Below are 22,399 nucleotides of genomic sequence, written 5' to 3'. Positions count from 1 at the left end.
CTTTCCAGATTTAGCGTTGGGAGTTGAGGGTATGAGTTTTAAGATGAATTTTATAAGGGTCTCTGTCCCACTGAAAGTACTGCAGGAAGGTAGGGGTTAAACAAATCTTATTTTAAACCCTTCTGTGAAATCCTTTGATATTAGGGGAACTAAGAGAGGACTGTAGCCAAATCATCACTGCCCATCTTTGCGTTGTTTACTGACGTTGCTCAATTTGAGTCCTAACAAGTGTAATGCATTTCTAGATCCTGCCAGCCAAAAACTATGTGGACAAATAGCTGCATCTGCTCCATCTCAGGATACAAAACAGCAAGTGTGAAAAGATACAGGTAAGTGTTTTTGCTTTGCTTTCCAAACCATAAATGCTGGGCTTGAAGTGTGCAAGAGAAGCCATTGATTCACAGTTTCAAGGGAGGGATTCTAGTCTCATAATCTGCAGAATCATGCCTAAGCAACAAAGAAATTCATGACAAAAGGAGATGAAAAATCATGGAAGAAGTTAGAGGTCACCTTAGCTGATGGCTGGTGGTTGCTGCTCAGAATGATAGGAGAATGTAGCATTTGGAAATAGCTATGCAGAGGGGAAAGGGGCATCTCAGGGGTTGATTTAAGGGGAAAAAATGTCCAAGGTTTTCTGAGATGTTTGATTTGGGGATGGAGGGTAGGGGAGACAGGAAGTAAGGATGGGGTGTGTGTGTGTGTGCATGCTAAGTCCTTCAGTAATGTTCGACTCTTTGTGACCCTGTGGACCATAGCCTGCCAGGCTCCTCTGTCCAACAGATTCTCCAGGCAAGAATAATGGAGAGGGCTGCTGTGTCCTTCTCCAGGGGGTCTTCCCAACACAGGGATTGAACCTGGGAGAAGAACCAGGAAGTAAGGGTGGGGATTTGTAACATGTGGTGGGAAACTGGTGAGGCCAAACCCCTAGAACCTTGTTTCTCAAAGTGTGGTCCTGGGACCAGTGGTATCAGCATCACCCAGGAACTGATTAGAAATGCCCAGTATCGGCCTTTCCCAGAGTTGTGAAACTCTGGGGGTGGGGCTCAGCAAAACATGATTGGATGAGTGGTCCAGTTGAGTGTGAAACAACACAAGTTTGAGATCCACTGCTCAAAGGCCCAGATTTATCAGTCTCATCTGTACACTGTAATTCCTTGGGGAGTTTCCAAAATAATGATGGCTGGGTTTTACCCCCAGAGGTTCCCATTTAATTGGCCTGGGGTATGGCCTGGACATCAGCATATTTTATAGCTTCCAGGATGATTTTAATGGGCAGCCAGGAGAATTACTCTAGGGCATGTTCTAGTCCTGAATTACTTTTTCAGATTTAATTCTCTCTTTTTCACATCAAATATTTTATAATGCTTCCTTTACTATCCTGAAATGAAATTTACATGAATATTATTTCTCATGCACATATTTTTAACTGAACATAAAGGAGAAATAACAGAAACATAATTTGTTACAATGTGCATTTTGAACATTTTAATTCATGAATCTGACTACACTTACAGGGAAGGAAGCAGATGTTCAGGTTGAGTTATTATCAATGTGACAGTTGCAAATGCAGATTGATCCAGGTGTGTTGAATTGGCAACTCAAAAATCAAACCATAGGTGACATTACTGCCGGGGTTGGGGGCAGGGAATTTTGAAAGGAACAGACCTTGGTAAAGTTTCTAACAAAAGCATCATCCGTTTTCTATTTCTCTGAGACCATATTCAAAGTGTGTACTTAAAAGAAGGTGGGCTTCCTAGGTGGCTCCAAGTGATACAGAATCCGCCTGCCAATGTGGGAGACACAGGAGATGGGGGTTTGATCCCTGGATCCGGGGGATCCTCTGGAGTAGGAAACAGCAACCTTCTCCAGTGTTCTTGCCTGGGAAGTCCCATGGACAGAGGAGCCTGGTGGGCCACAGTGCATGGGGCACAAGCGTGGGGCAGGACTGACATGCAGGCACTGTGTTGCAGTGGATGCCATGGCCCCTCGCTAGGCTGCTCCTCCAGGACTGAAGCACCTGTTTCCCCAGCTGCTGGCAGTGCTGACGGCTGATGGCCTTTAGCTGTGGGTCCTCTTTGGGTCTTGCCCTCAGCTGAAGGAAGCTGCCTAGCTCAAGGCGCAGACTCCATTCACAGGCTGGTCAAGGCTGGGCTGTAAGTGGGGCAGCCCCCCACCTCATTCAGGACAGCTCTGAAAGGCCGTCTTGGCTGTAGATCTTCTTGTTGGGTTGACTGAGATCTTTGCTTCAACTGTACTGTATCGCAGCTCAGCTTCTCTCCTGACCATCTCCCCCACCCCACCCCACTCCCACCCTGCCCCACTCCCCTGTGCTCAGCTCCTCAGGGGTGTTGATTTTGAGAACAATCTGCAATAAACTTGCTGCTGTAGGTCTGTCTCAGAGCCTGCTCCCTTGGGAACTGATAAGTAATACTGTCCTTAGGGGAAAGCTGAGTCCTTTACTAGTCACCTGGGTTACGGTCATCACAAAAAGATTCTTGTTTAGTGTTTTATCCCATGAGAGCAGCTTCACTGAGACAGGCTGGGACAAAACTGGAATTGCATTTGGCAGAGGGACGGTTGGGAGCACCAGAGCGGGCAGATGGGGGAGGGCAGGGTGCGGAGAATGGATCAGGCATTGGAGCTGTGAGTGCTCAGAACAGATTCCAGGGAACTGATCTGGTAGAGACTCCACTAAATGCAGAGGCAGGGTAGCCTTAAGCAGAGATGTAAATGAGGCAACATTTGTTTTCCTTTTCCCCAGTATTGCTTTTCACTCCACGGAGTCTGAAGCTATCAGAACCTACTCCCTGGAAAAGATCTGATAAGCTATTTACCCCTTAGTGTGAATCTAAGTCAACAGTTTTGTTTTTTCTCTTTCAGAGATATTTGCATTTTAAGTATTGTTATGGAATAACAATTGTGGTCCTTGATTAAAAGGAATTTCAAGAAATAGTGCTTACAGAGAAGGATTGGGGGTGGGGAAAAGGAAGTCTTTCCTCTTCTCACCCACTTAAACCCAGTTCTCATTGTGGGTAACATAAAAGTAAAAATGGGGTACCCTGGCAGAAATGTCCATGAGCTCTTTGGGGATGAGTCGTTCATGAATTTTATTTCCCCATCCCCTTGGAATTCGATGTATAATTTCAAAGAAAAGCTCCATCATTTTGATGAATAGAGGTAGATTTCTAAAGATAGAACAAGTCTGGGCATCTTCAGTGGTCTGGACATGTTAGAATCATGAGTGTGGGTTTTGAAAAAAGTATAAAAATGTGAGAAAACAGCTGTAAATTTTATTTATTTGCAAAGTTTATACTAGAAGATGTGCTGTCTTGGCCCAGTAATTTTGTGTCTCTGGCCTTTAATTGCTTTGCCATGAAACAGATCATTATTCAGATTCCTCTCGTGAAATTCTTTATCGTTCTTCTCTTCAATCATCTTAATGAAATAGAAGGAGAAATGAAAAAGTGAAAGCAATGAGAGCAGCTTTAAGAAGTGTCTGTAAAGGACTCCGTCCTCTTTAGCAGCCCTGTCATTCATTGTTTCATTCAATCCACAGAGACTGCTTTCCTACACAGTGCTAGGCTAGTAGTCCTCGTTCTGTCCAGAAGCAGAACAAATAAAGAGACACTCGTTTATGACCTTGCGTAATTCCAGTGGAATAACATCTTTCTTGATCTGCTGACCCTCAGGGCAAGACATTATTTACTGCTCGAGTTAGTTGTGTCCTTGGCCATGAATTAACTATGACTTTGTGTCTCAAGTGCGGCTTGTATGCAAAGTCCTCACATGCAGTTGGCCAGTGTTGTTTGCATAATGTATTGACCGTGCATATTTAAGCAACACCTCGGTGGATCATTAATACCAGGTACGGTTACCGAAATGAAACCCTTGAGAATTTCTTCCCATAGTAATCTGAAGTCTTGCCAGCTTTCACACCTTTCCTGAAAGCAAACTGATGGTGTTCCTTTTACCTCTCTTTTTAAGTTCTTCCAACAACTTCGATAGTTATAAGTAATTTGGTTAAGCTTTCTGAGCCATGCACACAATATATTTTTAAAATGTTTATTTATTTGGCTGCGCCAGTTCTTAGTTGCGGCATGTAGGATCTTCATGTTCATTGCAGCATGTAGAATCTTTTAGCTGTGGCCTGTGAACTCTTAGTTGTGATGTACTGGATCTAGTTCCGGATCTAGTTCCTTGACCAGGGATTGAACCCAGGCCCCCGTGTATTGGGAGCTCAGTCTTAGCCATTGGACTGCCAGGCAAGTCCCAAACACAACTTTTCTTAGTGAAATGAGGCAAGATCTGAGGGAAGAAATCCCAACAGCAGGACATTATGATTTTCTGAGAATGTTCTTTATCCGTAAAACAATTTGATACAGGTGCTTTGACGGTGCAAAGTGACAAGGTTAGTAGGTGTGACTTGCAGGTGTACCCAGCCGAGTTCCCTCCTGTGGGCCCCTCCCCTTCTCTAGGCCGGGCCTGCAAGGAATGAACAGGACAGGCGTGGATCCCTGTCTAGGGGAGCTCCCGTTCTGAGTGGGGAGAGAGACTTAATGCAGCAAATAAGGAAACTGTGGGAAGAAGAGAAAAAGGAGAATTGAGGAGAACCTAGGGTGCTGAGGTGGGGAGCGCCTGAGGCGTCAAGAAGCGATGCAGGTCAGTTTCACGGAAGAGGCGACATTTCAGGGAGGGGGATGTACAGGAGGTGAGGGCGAGAACCAGGGGATCGCGGGCCCAGGGCTCTTTATGCACGTGGCTGATGGCAGCCTGTGGTGTCCGGGAGCTTCAGCTGAGACAGCGGAGAGCAGGGGGAGAGAGGGGGGCGGGAAGGAGGGAGGGAGCAGGGGGAGAGAGGGGGGCGGGAGGGAGGGAGAGAGCAGGGGGAGAGAGGGGGGCAGGAGGGAGGGAGAGAGCAGGGGGAGAGAGGGGGGCGGGAAGGAGGGAGGGAGCAGGGGGAGAGAGGGGCGGGAGGGGGAGGGAGCAGGGGGGCGGGAGGGGGGAGTGGGGAGAGGGGCGGGAGGGAGCAGGGGGAAGGAGAGGGGGGCGGGACGGGGGACAGGTGAGGGAGCAGGGGGGAGGGAGCAGGGGGAGGGAGAGGGGGGCGGGAGGGGGGAGAGGTGAGGGGGGAGGGGGGAGGGAGCAGGGGGAGGGAGAGAGGGGCGGGAGGGGGGAGAGGTGAGGGGGGAGGGAGCAGGGGGAGGGAGAGGGGGGCGGGAGGGGGAGTGGGGAGAGGGGCGGGAGGGAGCAGGGGGAGGGAGAGAGGCAGCAAGCGGGGAGAGAGAGGGGCGGGAGGGAGCAGGGGGAAGGAGAGGGGGGCGGGACGGGGGACAGGTGAGGGAGCAGGGGGGAGGGAGCAGGGGGAGGGAGAGGGGGGCGGGAGGGGGGAGAGGTGAGGGGGGAGGGGGGAGGGAGCAGGGGGAAGGAGAGGGGGGCGGGAGGGGGGGAGTGGGGAGAGGGGCGGGAGGGAGCAGGGGGAAGGAGAGGGGGGCGGGACGGGGGACAGGTGAGGGAGCAGGGGGGAGGGAGCAGGGGGAGGGAGAGGGGGGCGGGAGGGCGCAGGGGGGTGGAGACGCCTGTGGAGATTGTAGCCACTACTGCGAGGCGTCTGGGAAGCCACTGCTGGCCTTTGAGCAGGGGAAGAACAGGACCCGAGTCACGGTTTGGAAGCGTCCCCTCCATGGTTCTGTTGAGAGCTGGCCGTAGGGGTCTGGCAGAATGGGGACTATTGCATCAGTGCAGGAGAAGGAAGGTGGCAGCCGGCACCTTGATGGTGGAGGGGGATGTGGTGAGAAGTGGTCAGATCGCGGTGGAACCACAGGGATTTCTGACAGATTGGATGTGGAGCCCCTGGCGGCTCAGACAGTAGTAAGAGTCTGCCTGCAGTGCCGGAGACCTGGGTTCGATCCCTGTGTTGGGAAGATCCTTTGGAGAAGGAAATGGCAACCCCCTCCAGTACTCTTGCCTGGAGAATCCCATGAACATGAGATCACAAAGAGTCGGACATGACTGAGCGACTTCACTTTCACTTTTCACTTTTCATGACAATGTGGGAAGCTTCCCAAAGTGTTGTGCTGTGGAAGAACTGGATAACTGGAAGGATGAGGTTTCCATCAACTAAGATGTGTAGGTGATGCAGGGTGCAAATATTTTAAGAAATCAGTTTGGACATTTTCAGATTGTTGTGTCTGTTAGACTTCCACATGGAGACAATGAGATATATGAACTAGCTAGAAGTCTGAACTAGAAATGTAAATGTGGAATTTACATTGAAAAGGTTTCTCTCTCATTCCTCATGATTATGACTGTCATTGTTACTCTACTTAATAATAGAAGCAGAGAAAAAGAGAGGAAGAAGCATGGTGTTTTTGACCTCATTTTCCTAAAATTGGCAGTTTGATTTGAAAAGTAACGCTATTTTGACAAGGGTTGCTCTGTTATAAAAAGAACTGTCTAGTTGGATCATGGAAAGAAAAATTAGAATTATTGGGTGGCTACAGTTTATGTGACAGATGCTTTACTGAGAGAATCTGATAATTAAAAACTCATGTCTTTCGAGACTCATCCTGGCCAAGCATGACAGGTATTTTGATTTACCAGCTAAAGTGGCGGCTCCATATGGCAGTAGCGTCAGCGTGGTTTACGAGCCACGTCGTCCCCATCTGCGTGGAAGGCGCTCTCCTGTGTGTCCCTCACGCACACAAGGCCGCCACACTCACACTCTGACACCGGCCGTGTGGGTTTCTGCCCACACCATGCAGCTCTCTGCCGCAGCAGCGGGATGTCCTGCAATTCCATTCCGTTCTGACACTGATTGGAGTCAGTGTTGGCGCCACAGGTTAAGGGCTCAGTCCTACAGGACCGCCCTCAACCTCAGATGTCAGCTGTGTGTCCCTGGTTGTCGCTGGGGCTTCTGACCAACTTGCTATAAAGCACAGGTTTCCAGACTCCTTTCTCGGGGTTCTGTCATTTGCTAAAAGAGCTCACAGAATTTTGGGAAACACATACTTACATTTATTGATTTATTATGTAATAAAGGCTGTGATGAAGGAAGCAGATGATCAGCCGGATAAAGAGAGGTGGGGTGAGGTCTGGAGGGGTCCTAAGCACAGAGGCTTGTGTCCCCAGGGAGCTGGGATGCACTGGCCTCTGGGCACATGGACGTGCTCAGTAAACTTGGAAGTGTACCAAGCTCAGACTTTGGGGATTTTTATGGGGGCTTCATCGAGGAGGCACAACCATGGGCTCAGTCTCTGATCTCTCCCCCCTTCCCAGAGGAGGAGGGGTAGGGCTGAAAGTTGCAAGCTTCTCACTGTGGCTTGGTCTTTCTGGTGATCAGCCCCCATCATGCAGCCTTCCAGGAGTCGCCTCATTAGGACAAAAGTTTCCTGTCACCCAGGAAACTCTGAAGGACTTAGGAGCTCTATGTTAGGAACTGGGGTCAAAGTCCAAATAAGAGAAGGAAAGGTTCTCTTAGTAGTCTTATCATCTAAGAGATTACAAGGATTTCAGGAGTTCTGTGTTAGGAACGGGGTGCAAAGACCAATGATATACTCTCTATGATTTCACACCATCCTTTGAAATACTGTTTCCTTGCATTCTATATGAAGTAATTAGCATTTGTAAAAATTCACATCCATTGAGATTTTAATCATGTTTTAAAACTCAAATCTATATAAAATAAACTTGTTCCATAAGCATTCACCTGAAGACATTGAGAAGAGATTTAGCCCAACTTTTAGAGCAGATCATGTTTGCTATCCTCTGATCCCTCTTCTCCCCGTCCTCTCCAAGTATATCATTAGAAGCCCTGGTTTTTTAACTTGACATTTGGTTGTTGAAAATAAAGGCAGTATTTCCCAGCCTGTCTTGCAACTAGAGGTGGCTTCAGACTAAGTTTTAGTCAATGGGGTATGACTAGTAATGACGTGGGCAGTTTTCAGAGGAGGACCATCATTTTCCTGTCCTCATTCCTGTTGTTGGGATCACGTCCAGGGATGTTGGCTGTGCTGATCCATTCAGGCAAAGAAAACATCAGGGAGATGGTGAAGCAAGAAGATGGGGGAGCCTGTGTCCCGGGATGATGTTGGCAGCACCTACCTCAGTCTGTTACAGAAAAGAGAAATAGTTTCAGCAGTTTTATTTAAACTACTGCTATGTCAGGTCCCTGGAGCATTCAACCTATGTTCTCATTAATGAAATAGTCACTTCCTCAAAGTGTAAAATGACCCAAAGGGTGTGGGCCTGAGGCAGCAAAACAAGAGAGCATGGGCTTTGGTTTGGCATCAGACAACGTGGATTTGAATTTCAGCTTCTCCATCTACCAGCTGTATGACCTTGACAATGTCATTTAAATGCTTTGATACTCAGTTCAGTTCAGTTGCTCAGTCTTGTCTGACTCTCTGTGACCCCATGGACTGCAGCACGCCAGGCTTCCCTGTCCATCGCCAATTCCTGGAGCCTCCTCAAACTCATGTCCATCCCATCGATGGAGCCATCCAACCATCTCATCCTCTGTCGTCCCCTTCTCCTCCCGCCTTCAATCTTTCCCAGCATCAGGGTCTTTTCCAATGAGTCAGTTCTTCGCATCAAGTGGCCAGAGTTTCAGCTTCAGCATCAGTCCTTCCAGTGAACACCCAGGACTGATCTCCTTTAGGATGGACTGGTTGGATCTCCTTGCAGTCCAAGGGACTCTCAAGAGTCTTCTCCAACACCACATATAAACTGCATAAAACAAAACATGCAAAACATGTGAGATATCTAACATGTAGGTTTCTGGGGAATTAAATGGGTGATGAATATAAGGTCCAGTAACCAAGTAAGCACATAAAAAGCATCCTGCCTTTCCCCGCTCTCTTCGCCTAATCAGCTGCCTGCTCTAGTTCTCTACTTGAAAGTCTAGTGGTTATTTCTGTTGACTAAAAAAAGATTTGAGTACAATTTGAGAGTTGCAAGTTAAGTTTTATTTGGGGCAGAATGAAGACTGCAGCCTGGGAGGCAGCATCTCAGATAGCTCTGAGAGACTGCTCCAAAGCGGCAGTGGGGGAAAGTCAATATGTAAGGTTTTGGTGAAGGGGGAGTTCAATACAGTGAAACACTCATTTTACAAAAGGTTTTTGTTAGTCATGATGATCTGATGTCGCCATGAAGGGATTTAGTGCTTCTCTAGATATGAGGAGATGCCAGGATTGAGATCATAAAACCTGTTCCCCAAAACATCCAACTATCTAAAGAGCTGTCCCACCAGATTCCCTGGAGCACAGAGTGCCTCACTCCACCCTGAACTCCCTCAGGGGGTGTTGAAGGTCAACAGCTACAGCAGCATGGGGTTCAGTCTCGGTAGAGGCAGATGGCAAATGCCTTTGTTGTTCAGTCGTTGGCAAAGCTCTTGGTAAGTGCCAATCTGTAGTTGACATTTCAAACCCAACATGTCCAAACTGAGCTTCCCTCTCCCCACAAATTTGCTCCACCCCAGTTTCTTCATCTTACTTTATCAGGACTCTGTCTTTCATTGGGTCAAAGGGAGAAACTCTGAGTCATCCTCTATGCTTCCCCCTCTCTCATGTCGTTGCTGTTTAGTTGTTTAGTCACTTAATTGTGTCCGACTCTTTGTGACCCCATGGACTGTAGCCTCCCAGGCTCCTCTGTGCTTGGGATTTCCCAGGCAAGAATACTGGAGTGGGTCACCATTTCCTTCTCCAGGAGATCTTCCTGACCCAGGGATTGAACCCTCATCTCATGCGTTGGCAGGCAGATTCTTTACCGCTGAGACAACTGGGAAGCGCCCCCCTCTATCTTAATGCAAAAAATTCCTTAATATCTAGTGTCTAGGTGACTCAGACCAGGATGGTAGCAGTGAATGTTGTTGAGGAGGTTAAATTCTGGATCTATTTGAAGGATTTTCTAACAAACTGATGTGAGTTATGAGAGAGAGCCCCTGGTATCAATATAGCCCCTGGTAACAGGGCCTATATAGATGTTTACTAATTAGATATTAAGGAATTTTTTGCATCTAGAATGATTTTACTTCAGTTGTCCAGATATATGTGTATGTGTGTGGGTGTATAAAAGAGAATTATGCATCATCATTGTGTCTTATAATTTAATTTATAGCACTTTGCAAGTGCTCCTGTTTTGCTGAAACACGAGTGGACACTAAGTGGGATGGATTTTTATTACACTCTTGGCACACCCTACATTTTGTAAATTCATTAGTCTGTTTTTCCGTCTCGTTTTTAAGAAGTCACTGTTTGCAGCTGTCTTCTGCAGCAGTGATCTCCCTACTAGAGGCTTCACTGTGATACTTTTAAAAATGAAACTGACTCCAGAGAGGGCAGATTCTGTTTTCTCACCATTTATCCAACCTAAAGAGATTTCTAAAAGAATCTCTAGCCATTCTTTTATGATCAGAAGGAAACTTGAGTTACCTCTTTCTCCTTTTCACTCCAGAAAGAAGAGCAATTCTGGCTGGGTCATATCACCTCTGGAGCCTTAACTATGGATCAAGTGAATTTAAACAATCTCTTAAATAAATCATGGCGGTTCTACTTACTTTCTTTGGCAACAGTCAAATCCTAGTGCATGTGGAATATCTTACATAATTCATCTAAGACACCCCGCAGTTTGAATCATCACTTTGCAGTTTTGTTCGTTCTTGGCTTCTCCTCATCATTGATCAGTTGTTTTCTCATTTAGCTTCCCACTGGGAAGGACAAATGTTTCTGTATCACTGTCAAAGTTAATTTCTATGATGGAACTTCTCAAAGCATCCGGGCACATCATCATCCGAAAGAGTGGAGGATGGTGGGAAAGAAGCAATGCTGAAGACAGTGCTGGGGCCTCCGGAGAGGCTTCCCCACCGCCATCCGCTCTAGGCTTCTCCTGCCTTTCCTGACCATGTTCTTCACGGTCCAAGCAATCCTTTGTTTCCTCTTAGAAACGCCTCTTAAAATAAAGGAATTGACTTCCCTGGCAGTTCAGTGGTTCAGACTTGGTGTTTCCTGTGCTGAGGACGTGTGTTCAGTCCCTGGTCAGGAAACTGTGATCCCATAGGCTTCACAGTGCTGCTAAAAAAAATTAATAATAATAATTACCACAGTCTGATAGTGTCAGAAGAGCCAGGACCCTGGAGTCAAGTAGATCTGCATGGCCATCTGGGTCTTGGGCAAGGGGAATTCATCCTTCTGAGCCTCAGTTGTCTATCTTTAAATTAGAACCATGATAACTAATTCAGTGTTGCTCTGAGTATAAAGATAATGATACCTGTAACGTAGCTACAGCACAGGAGGTTTTCAGTAACCATTAATGAACTCCACGCGTGAGTGTGTGCCCACTTACTTCAGGCTTATCTGACTCTTTGTAGCCCACCAGGCTCCTTTGTCCATAGGATTCTCCAGGCAAGAGTATTGGAGTGGTATTGCCATGCCCTCCTCCAGGGGATCTTCCTGACCCAGGGACTGAACCCAGATCTCCTGCATTACAGGCAGATTCTTTACCGTCTTGAGCCACCAGGGATGCCCGATGACCTCCATAGGTACGAGTATTCTCAGAAGAATTATATTCCAGAAATATTACAAGAGTAAACCTCAGAATGGGTCAATTTAGGAAATACATCATTCTAGAAGAGTATGTGCATCATACATGTACAGTTTTGAGAACAATGGCAGAAAAAACGAGTGCGGCTATGTACTCTTGTGTTTGACTTCTTCCACTCAACATAATATTTATTGATACTGACTCAACATTGCTCGTGTTGAGTGGATCAGTCAATTCACCAATTGAGTGTTTCTTGATGAAATATTGCAGATATTTACATTAATTTGGCTTTGTAATTGACAGAGCTGGTTGAATGCATTTTTATTGACTTATTTCTCTCCATCAATACTTTTCACGTTTGAGAAGAGCATAGGGTTGTTCTTGTCCCCTGTTCTTTTCTCCACCCCTCTGACAGTGTTTATTCTTCTTGGCAAAACTTTCATGACGTTGAATGTTGATAATGTCGTCATCAAGCTTCACCCTTCAACACAGATATCATTACTAGTTTTGCTTTAGGATAGTGGGAGGGCCAGTGTCCTCACAGAAGGTCGTCAGTTTAGGGTGAAGCACATTTACTGCTGGATTAATGAAACCTCTTCTTGGGTATTTTCCTGCTTTGGCAAATCTTCTCTAAGCAGTGAGAGCAGAAATGCATGTGGGGGTCTGAGTACAAGAATGCAGAAGCTGTGCTTGCATAGGTTGACATTTCATTTTTTTCTTCCTTTTTCCCAAATCTTTTCAAGTGCTGCCCAGAACTTGTCATTATAGAACCAGTTTGTTTTGTTTGCTTCTGCATAGATGATTAATTTCCTTCTTCATAACAATAGGAGTCAGAGTTCTAAAAGTCAAGTGGTGTTTCCACAGTGTTTATCATGAAAAACAGCACTTCTCTCCACCCAGGAGTCCCACTCCCCAGAGGGAACTGTCTTAATTCTTTCTTTTACTTTTTCTTCTCCTATTTACCTCCTTTTCTAAATCATATGCTTAAATTGATATTTATGAGTTCATTAATTTTAAAAAATTGTTTACTGAAGTATAGTTATTTTACAATGTTTTGTTAGTTTCTATCATTGTTCAATCACTAAGTTGTGCCTGACTGTTCGTGACCCCCTGGACCATAGCACGCCAGGCCTCCCTGTTGCTTAACCATCTCCCAGAGTCCACCCAAGTTCATGTCTATTGAACCAGTGATACTACCCAACCGTTATCTTATCCTTTGCGACCCTCTTCTCCTTTTGCCTTCAATCTTTCTCATCATCGGGATCTTTTCCAGTGAATCAGCTCTTTGCACCAGGTGGCCAACGCATTGGAACTTCAGCATCAGTCCTTCGAATGAATATTCAGGGTTGATTTCTCTTAGGATTGACTGGTTTGATCTCCTTGCTGTCCAAGGGACTCTCACGGTCTTCTTCAGCACCACAATTTGAAAGCATCAGTTCATCAGCGTTCAGCCTTCTTTATGATCCAACTCTCACATCTGTGTATAACTACTAGAAAGACCATAGCTTTGACTGTATGAATCTTTGTCTGGCAAAATGTTGTCCTTGCTTTTTAATGTGCTGTCTAGGCTTGTCATAGCCTTCCTCTGTGTCCCACAGTATTCGTTCCTACTGTACAGCGAAACGAATCAGCTGTGTATATACATACACTCCCTCTTTTCCAGGTCTCCTCCTCATTTAATTCCCACAGAGCACTGCATAGGTTCCCTGGCTGCGCCACGGGTTCCCGTCAGTTCTGTTTTATACAGAGTGATGGATGTATGTCAGTCCCAGGCTCCCCTTCATCCCGCCTTCCTTTTCTCCCCTTGGTGTCCACACGTTTGTTCTCTATGTCTGTGTCTCTGTTTTGCAAATATGTTCATCTCTACCATTTTTCTAGATTCCACATATATGTGCTAATATACGATGTTTTTTCTCTTTTTGACTTTCTTCACTCTGTGACGCTCTCTAGGTCCATTAATTTTATATTCCACATGTACTTTCTAAATTCTCCTCCCCCATCTTTCTTAATATGGTTATATCACAATTCCTGGTTACAATAGCATTTTGTATTATTAGAGCTTTGTAAACACTGTTCATAAACTAGCTATGAATTATCCTGTATTATGTATCTTCTTTCATACAGAGTTTCAGGATTTTTTTTAAACAAGATAATAGTTGCTATGATTTTGTTACCTGTAAAGCATTATGGATGTGAACTAATTTTCTTGAAGCATTGTATCAGACATTTGTCAACACTGAGTCACACCTGCCACCCTTCAACCCTCAGTCTTGTAGGATCTTTCTTCAACTGCTGCATAGTTGAAAAGTACTCAACATTATTCAAAAGACCTTAGTGGTACCCACAGACACAAAGGTAAAGGTTTCCCTGTGCAGAACTCCCTCGCTGGTTAGTATCAAATAAGACGGGGCCTCGAGGACTTAACGGCTAACACTTTTCAGTACAGACAAGTTCTTCTCTTTGTTTAAGCTGTGCTGTCATTGCTCAGCCCGAGCATCTGGTTCTGAAGGCCACCCCCCTGCACATCCCTTTTCCAGCCCCCTGCTCTCTCGGCTCTTTTGGCCCTGGGTGGGGTGCAGGTCCAACTCCAGTTTTACCACCCATGACTGAAGTGAGTGGGCTTATGCAGCTCATCTGCCTTGATGACCCCCTCAGCCACTGGGCATCTACCATTAAGGGGGTCACAGATGCTTAGATCCCCTGTGAGAGTTGTAGACTCTGACTTAAGCAAAGGAAAATAAAAACACATAAGTTAATCTTAGGCTTTCTGCTCATCTTTTGGTTTTGGATTTAGCTGGATCCTTAAAGAACGCTTGCATCTGAGTTTTAGTCATATCCTTCCTCTCCCTGTCTATTGTCTTGTTTTCTAATGATTTATCCTATTTTAGCAACAACTCTCCCTGGCATATGTTTCATGGTGTAAGGGCTACTATGTGTTCTTAGTCTCCCAGGCAGTTACTGCTTGGAAACCACAAATGCTTGCCTGTCTCTACAAACCTGACTCTTGCTGGTAGGAAGCACTGTTGTGCACTGGGTATGTTCATATCCACTCAGCACATAGACTGAATGGATTTTTTTGGTGGTGGTGGTGATGTTCTTGTTGGTCTCTTTATTCTTGTTGGTGTCTTTCTCATCCCTCAGGGCAGTGCTGAGAGCGAGCCATCCCCCTTGACAATGGGAGAAGGTGGTGGATAAAGGATGCTTGACACGTGTGTTGGTTAGCTGTGATACGACCCAGCACTATACAACAATTATCACTTTTTCAGTCCACAGATACACTTTTGGGCTAAGTCAGATGTCTAAGTTGAACCTGGCTAGGGGTGGCTCTCTTCCAGATATTTTTCCTCCTCCTCCTGGGACCAGGTGCTAATATAAGCATGTTCTTCTCATAACTGTACCAGAGAACTGTAGGGCAAGCCCAAGAATGCAGATGCTTTTCCAGTTATTCTGTGCATGATATCTACTCACTTCACATGGACCAAGACATGTTAAGTGTCTGCACATGGTTAAGTGCAGAAACCAGGTGCATGGAAGGATAGCCTACTACTAAAATGAGGAGGCAGAGTTAGAATTTAAGTCTAATCACTGCCAGAACCTGTGCCCTTGCCACCATACCACTGATGGCAATTCATTTTGAGATTTTAGAAGCGAAATAATGTGAAAGAAAAGACAGCTTAATAGACCTCAGCAAAAATTTAACAGCCTTGTCTGAAATCCCTAAACTCATTACCAGTGGCTTAAGTGCTCAGAAAGTTAAAAAGTGACAGGAGGAAAAAAAAAAAAAAAAGGTTCCCAGTCTTTCAGCTCCCACCCAAAATACAAAACAATCTACCAAGATAGCACTCGCTAAAATCTTGTTTAATTATCCAGAAGTTTGATGAGAGAGAATGTTTCATAATTTATAAGTCAATTCTTATTTAGCCAAATTAGGTCTTTAATTCTTGTGTATTATAGCAACTGTAAAATACAATTACGTGTTACATAGGAAACAAACCCATAAAGCAAAATGAACCAATCAATATAGCTCATTCCCCATAGAATTCTATTTGTGGTTTTTAACGAGCCAAACTCCGGAACTAAGAATCGATATCCATTATGATTCTTGTAGGAAGGAATGGTGGTCACATCCTGTCACAGCCAGAATTACCAACAGAAAGCTTCCTTTAGCCTGTTTCTCTGAGGCCGAGGCATCAGCCTGTGGCGATGGTGCTGGACTGATCTTGTTACAGCGACATTTGCTACTATAAATAATTTAGCAGGTGCACATTTATCTCTGTCAAAGTCTTTCACTTTGATAGAGAGAAAGGATGTAGTTGGTGGAAAGATAGGCTCAACTCTCTGACTCACAAAGCCAGGGCCTCCCAGAGGTGGTATGACAGCATCTCGGGTGCAGAGGCCAGCTGTGACCCTGGGACAGTGAACTCAGACAGCAGGATATTTTTCTAGGCGTATACAACAGCAAAGGTTCAGGTTCCAAATCATGGTAAGGGACCAGGAATCTCTGGTGGTCCTTCTATTGGAGAAAAAGGCAGAAGCAGGGAGAAAGGAAAAGAAGGGAAGGAGGGAGGGGAAAAGTAATGGAAGGAAGAAGAGAAAGAGGGCAGGATGGAGGGAGGGAGAGAGGGAGGAAGGAAGAACAATGAGAGGGAGGAATGGAGGGAAGGAAGAAAGGATGGAAAAGGGAGGGAGGGAGGGAGGGTGGAAGGAAGGATGAAAGAAGTAAGGGAAGGGGTCAGAAACAGGACAAAGAGAAGAGGGCAAAGAGTGACTGAGACCCTATGGTTTGTACTAGACCCCTAGAAGGAGACTGACTGATGAGTTGAGGAGCTAAACAATGAACCTGATCTGTGCAGGCTTTGGGAAAATAAAAACTAGCCCTTATTCAGTACTTGCTGGGTGTTCAGATTGTATAACATCCTGACAATGGAAACATCTCTTCTGTACCATCCAGTATGGTGGCTGCCTGTCATACATGGCTGTTAAGCACTTGAAATATGACTCATACAACCAAAGACTTGAATTTTAATTTCATTTTCATTAATTTTGTGGAAATCAGCACATGTGGCTGATGGCTACTCTATGAGACAGCACAGTGGTATATTAAGACTATACATGCATTAATTCACTTCATCCTTACAACGACTATTATCTTCTCCACTTTGCAGATAGAGGGGTGAGGCACAGAGAAGTTAGGACCTTGCCTGAGGTCACACAGCTGGTAAGCCTAGAGCCACGAATCACAGTCCTTGTGCTTTATATTGACCTTTAGTCCCAAACAAAGCAGATTTTTATAGGAAGAGACAAAATATTGTGTTGTGATGACAAAAGTGGAGCCAACAGACGTGTACAAGCTCTTTGGGATTTGAATGGAAGGAGCCATGCGTGTCCTCGGGCACCGTACACGGGAGACATCTCAGAGCCCCGCTGCCCCGGCTGCTGCTTTCTTCTCTGGAACTGACCGCTCTGAATGAATTGGGCACGGCTTTTCCCCAGGGTTTCTCTTGGAATCTCAGTCTTGCAAGGGTAACATGAGGATGGTGGAGGAATGGGGAATATGCGGTCAAAAGCATTGGAGAAGAACCACGTTCCTGTCTTTGAGGCTCACATGTGTGTACTCATCTTAGGGGTTCTGGCTGCGTATTCTCCTCTGTCTAGTGTTCCTCTCACTTATTTGACCTCTAAAACATTTTGGGCGTGGGTGAGTGGTATATTGATTGGCTGAACACATATTAGAAAAGGTTGAATTATAGCAATTTTGAATTTTGCCCTGGACCTGAGGGTAGGCAGATGTAGGTATATGTGCTTAGGCCTTAGTATGTGGGCTACTGCTGGATGGACCGCTGGCTCTCTGCTGCTGCTGCTGCTAAGTCACATCAGTTGTGTCCAACTCTGTGTGGCCACACAGACGGAAGCCCACCAGGCTGCCCCGTCCCTGGGATTCTCTGGGCAAGAACACCGGAGTGGGGTGCCATTTGGCTCTCTGGGTCTTGCTAATTGCAGATATTGTCACGTCTCAGCCTCTGTAATCATGTGAGCCAAGGGCCTTATCGTAAAGAGTGGGCTCACCTGATTATGGGCATTGAGACGTCCAAAGATCTACAGTCGGCAAACTGGAGACCAAGGAGAGCCAGTGGTGTAGGTGAAATCCAGCCCAAGTCCAGGGGCCTGAGAACCAGGAAAACTGATGATGTAGGTTGCAGTCTGAGGGCAGGAGAAGACTGACATCACAGCTCAGGCAGGCGGGCAGGAGGAGTCCCTCTTACTCAGCCATGGTGTTCTCTTCAGGTCTTCCCTTCACCGGGAGAGGCCCACCCACACTGGGGAGGGCGATTTGCTCTACTCTGTAGATTAAGGTGCTAATCTATTCCAGAAAGACCCAGAATAGCCTTTGACCAAATGTCTGGGCACCACATGGTCCAGTCAAGTTGATATGTAAAATCAGTCATCACATGTAAGACAAACTTATTTTTAAACAGTGTGTAAGTTATATTTTCTGCAGCCTGCAGGCATATTTGCAGATGAAATTCCTGTAAATTTAATGCAATATTAATCTGAAAAGGAAAATAAATTGTTTTCTTTGTTTTTCCAGACTTTTTGGGTGTTCCATAGTGCATTCATAATTAAACCCATTGTTTTAAATGTAGACAGAGTTTACCTAAAAAGGTATTTAGAGATTGAAGGAGAATATATTGATTTGATTACTTTGCCAACAAAGGTCCGTCTAGTCAAAGCTATGGTTTTTCAGTCATGTATGGATATGAGAGTTGGACTATAAAGAAAGGTGAGCACTGAAGAATTGGTGCTTTTGAACTGTGATGTTGGAGAAAACTCTTGAGAGTCTCGTGGATTGCAAGGAGATCCAACCAGTCCATCCTATAGGAAATCAGTCCTGAATATTCATTGGAAGGACTGATGCTGAAGCTGAAACTCCAATCATTTGGCCACCTGATGTGAAAAGACCCTGGATTGGAAAAGACCCTGATGCTGGGAAAGATTGAAGGCAGGAGGAGAAGGGGACAACAGAGGATGAGGTGATTGCATGGCATCACTGATTCTGTGGACATGAGTTTGCCTAAACTCTGGGAGTTGGTGATGGACAGGAAGGCCTGGCGTGCTGCAGTCCATGGGGTCACAAAGAGTCGGACGGGACTGAGTGAACTGAACTCATATTATTTGATGGTAAAGCTAACATATTCTTTAAAGATAAGGTGGTTGTTGTTGTTGTTGTTTTGTATCCTGAGTTTGCACTCTATGGCCTTTTTTCTTTTCTGAACTCCCTTAAGACATTGATAAAAATCACATTCCCTACCCACTAATTTTCTAGTTTTCCTTTCTCCTTAATTTGTCAAAACCTGCTCCTAGGACAGTAATCTGATAACTGCATTAATTTGATCATTTGGACTATTGGCAAATACCTGTTGGAATTTCACTAGTGCCTGGCCCTGGGTCCCACACTGGGATTCAGAGAAAATTGAGACCTTGCCAGTTCTAGTGGCCTTGTAGGGACCCACCTGTGTCATCATGGAGAAAGTTCTCAGGCAAGGTTACCCCAGAGGATGACACGTGGAAAAGAGACAGTGTTCTCAGTGGAGCGGAGGTCAGACAGCTCAGAGGTTTCCCACAGGTATCCAGGGAATGCTGCGTGACTTTCCCTGTGTGAATGCCTCGGGTCAGCTGGAGACCTGCCTGCCATGCTGGCCTGGGGCTGCGGGCCCCGGAGGCCGGGGCTGGGGGAGGGGAGAGTGACGCTCAGGATGCTGGACAGACCCAGGCCCGCCCCGCGCGCTGGGAAGCTCAGGAGAACTGCCTGATGGGGCCAGAGTGCTGGTGCTCTCTTGGGAGAAACCCAACCCAGTCTGCCCCCTAACACAAGGTGACATGTAACTTATCATCCAAACCAGAACACTCTGAGAATCAAATGAGGCGCTCACAGAAGCTGTACCGTGAACATAAGCAGTGTCTGTAAACCATGACTTTCCTGGGGAAATTGGGTACCTGGTCCCCCTGCCTTGGCATGAGTTAGCCTTTTATGCTAATGGCTGTTCACCACCTACTTGGAGAGGAAGTAGTGTATAAAAAGAGTAGGATTCAACAAAATTCAGAGTCTTAGTCCCCAGCACCAGAGATCCAGATTCAGTATGTCCAGGATGGTATCTAGAATATGCATTTTAATAAGTTTCCCATGTGATGGTCTGAGGATCACACCTTGAGAAATGCTGAGTCTCCTTGGGGTCAGGGTTGAGTATGAATGTGAACCTTTTCATTCCTGTCTGTGTAGCTTTGGGAATGTGACTTTTCTAGTCCTTAACTTCCCCATCTGCAAAATGGACTTAATATTGACCTCATAGAGGAGTCTGTGGATTAGAATAATCAGAGTTAAAGCACTTAACACAAAGTTTGGTGCATTAAAAGCCGTTGAAATATATGAAATGACCATTTCTGTAGTTCAAAAACATGGAGTGTCAGTGATTTCATATGGTTCAGTCGAACAATTGAGAGGGAAATATTCTGAAGGCTTCTTGAAGTTTGTTTCACTGGGAATTTATCCTTAGGTGTTCAGGTAGGCAATACCCAGGGTAGGTTCTTCCATAGAGGCAGAGGGAACTATATACTGCAGAGTGGATGTTTTGTCTCCTGAGCATCTCAGCCTGCTCTGACCCAGGGCAACATTTCCCTAACTGTAGCTCTCAGGCAAGTCACCTGGAGTTCTCATTGTAATGCAAATTCAAACCCAGGGTTGGCTAGAAAACAAATTCAAACCCAGGTTGGTGGGAAAGGGTGGGAGGTGGGAGGGACGTTCAAGAGGGAGGGTACGCATGACTACTTATGGCTAATTCATGTTGATGTATGGCAGAAATCAAACCAATATTGTAAAGCAGTTATCCGAAAAAAAGCTCAACCTTTTGAGCTTGAACCTTTGCAAATCGCACGAGCACCCAGATTATACTGCTGCTTCTGCTGGTGGTCCAGGGACCTCACTTTGAGACGTAAGGGTACAGCAAGCTCAAAGGGACATCAATTTTTAAAGCTGTCCCCCCGGGGTCTTAACTCTCCAGTGAACAAAAATGCAGTGCTCCTCTTCCTAAATTGAATGATACGAATGAACATCTCTTAAGGGCATCACGGTGTCCTTAAGTTAATTGCTTTTTTGGAAGTATTTTTAGCAAAATTACTGTGCGTCTATCTTAACACAAATCCAGGAATTTGAATATATTCATATTCTGATAAATGAAGTCTTCCTTTTTAAAGAGTGCCTTTTTTCTTATTATTATGCAGAGAAGTATGGAAATTTAGAGCTTAAGTGCATTTATTCATTCATCAAACATTTCTTTAACCTAACCATGTGCTCTGAACTCTGACAGGTTTTGGAATAAAGAGAGAAAATCAGAAAGGGACTCTAGAGAAGGTTCCAGAGCTAGTGAAGATGCTACTGGGTCCAGATTATAGAATTCCTGACCCATAGTGTTTCTTCCTTAATACAGCAGTTATTCTGTGGCAGGATTTCAAAAATAAAATTCTGCAAACCCAAATTCTATTTTTCCCATTCTTTTTCACTGAGTGCATTGTCTAAATGCTCTGTCATAGGAAGAAATGGCCAGGAGATATGTACATTTTCCTTTATGGAATCAGTTTTTCCAACTATAAGATGAGAAATTGGTTTAGATAATTTCTAAGACCACTTCCAACTACAAAATGTATAGTTCAAAGCAGGGATGGGAGTTTTAGTCTCAATCTATATCTCCTCTTTGAATTTTGGGCCAGTTTTGAGCTTGGGAATTCATTTGCTCACCCACCTGCATCCCAGGAGGGCCAACATCAAGGGGTGGGTGCAGGATAACAGATTACACGGTCTACCTATGTTGCTCCTGAAAGGTTTTAAGCTGAGGGCATGAATCATACTCCCCACTGACTGACCTGTATCTGAATGTGGACTTAAATTTTATATCCTTTCCTAGATTAATGTTCTGTGTACATCTGAGAGGTCTGGCTCACCGGCCACTCCATAAACAATGGGGAAGGACCAGCCCCTGATGGCCAATGGTGAAGGTCGCAGGCATGATGATGTAGTGTGGCCTGTCTCTCTGAGTACAAAATGGACCTGCTATCTGATTAGTCAGACTGGGTCCTTCTGGGTCTCTGAAAGATCACTACTGTTCCATCTATTTTTTTTTTTTTTCATCTCCCTCATGAGGTCAGTGACTCACTTGACTCACTGACTTGCCACAAAAGCCAGCCAATGCCCTTGTCCTTTTGAGGACCCAAGATGAAGCTTCCTTTATTGATTCATACCTGCATTCATCACCAGTTTTATCTCAACTTCTTGTCTGTATTATTTTATCATAATGTACCCCTAGTAGCCTGGATGGATGGAGGGATGGATAGATAGATAAATGTAAGGTGATTTCTATGTATCAAACTCAGTTTTACAAAGACCTTTACCAGCCTGCAAGACACATGCTATGGTTCCTTGGTGCTGGGATGTTTATCAGACATGGATTTTAATTATGAAATGAACCTTTTCAAAACCAGGCGGTGAGCTGGTGCGTAAGACCATGGAGCCGCGCTTCCCTGCGCGAGCGTCATCACAGCCTGTTCATTAGAATTTATCTGAGGGCAGAAACATCAAGACTCATATAGCATGCAGAGGCACATGAGGAGCACTTCTGGTTTTAATTACCTACAGACTGATTGTCCTTTACCACATGACTCCTGGCATGAGAACTAACAGTCTTAGCTTCAGAAGGAGCCTCACTGTTTGCACTAATCTATATCCTTCACTTGATGCTTCAGTGTTTCTGTCAGCTTCCTGTTGGAGACCAGGCTGACTTCTTTCCAGCATCCTCCCCACCCCCAGTACACCCGG

The 22,399-nt window shown here is 45.4% G+C and overlaps 1 protein-coding gene across 1 annotated transcript in view; it reads left to right on the top strand.

Moving 5' to 3' along the window:
• Positions 1 to 274: 274 nt before the first annotated feature.
• Positions 275 to 22,399, top strand: part of GADL1 (glutamate decarboxylase like 1) — a 245,729-nt gene continuing 223,604 nt past the window's right edge. Inside the window, exon 1 of the mRNA XM_061129086.1 lies at positions 275 to 329. The gene's annotated coding sequence lies outside the window, so the exon portion shown is untranslated. The remainder of the gene's footprint in view (positions 330 to 22,399) is intronic.

The sequence above is a fragment of the Dama dama genome, chromosome 24 (assembly GCF_033118175.1).
Source record: "Dama dama isolate Ldn47 chromosome 24, ASM3311817v1, whole genome shotgun sequence".
NCBI classification, from domain to species: domain Eukaryota; kingdom Metazoa; phylum Chordata; class Mammalia; order Artiodactyla; family Cervidae; genus Dama; species Dama dama.
Note: the sequence above shows the minus strand (reverse complement) of the source record. Positions and strands in the feature narration are given on the sequence as shown.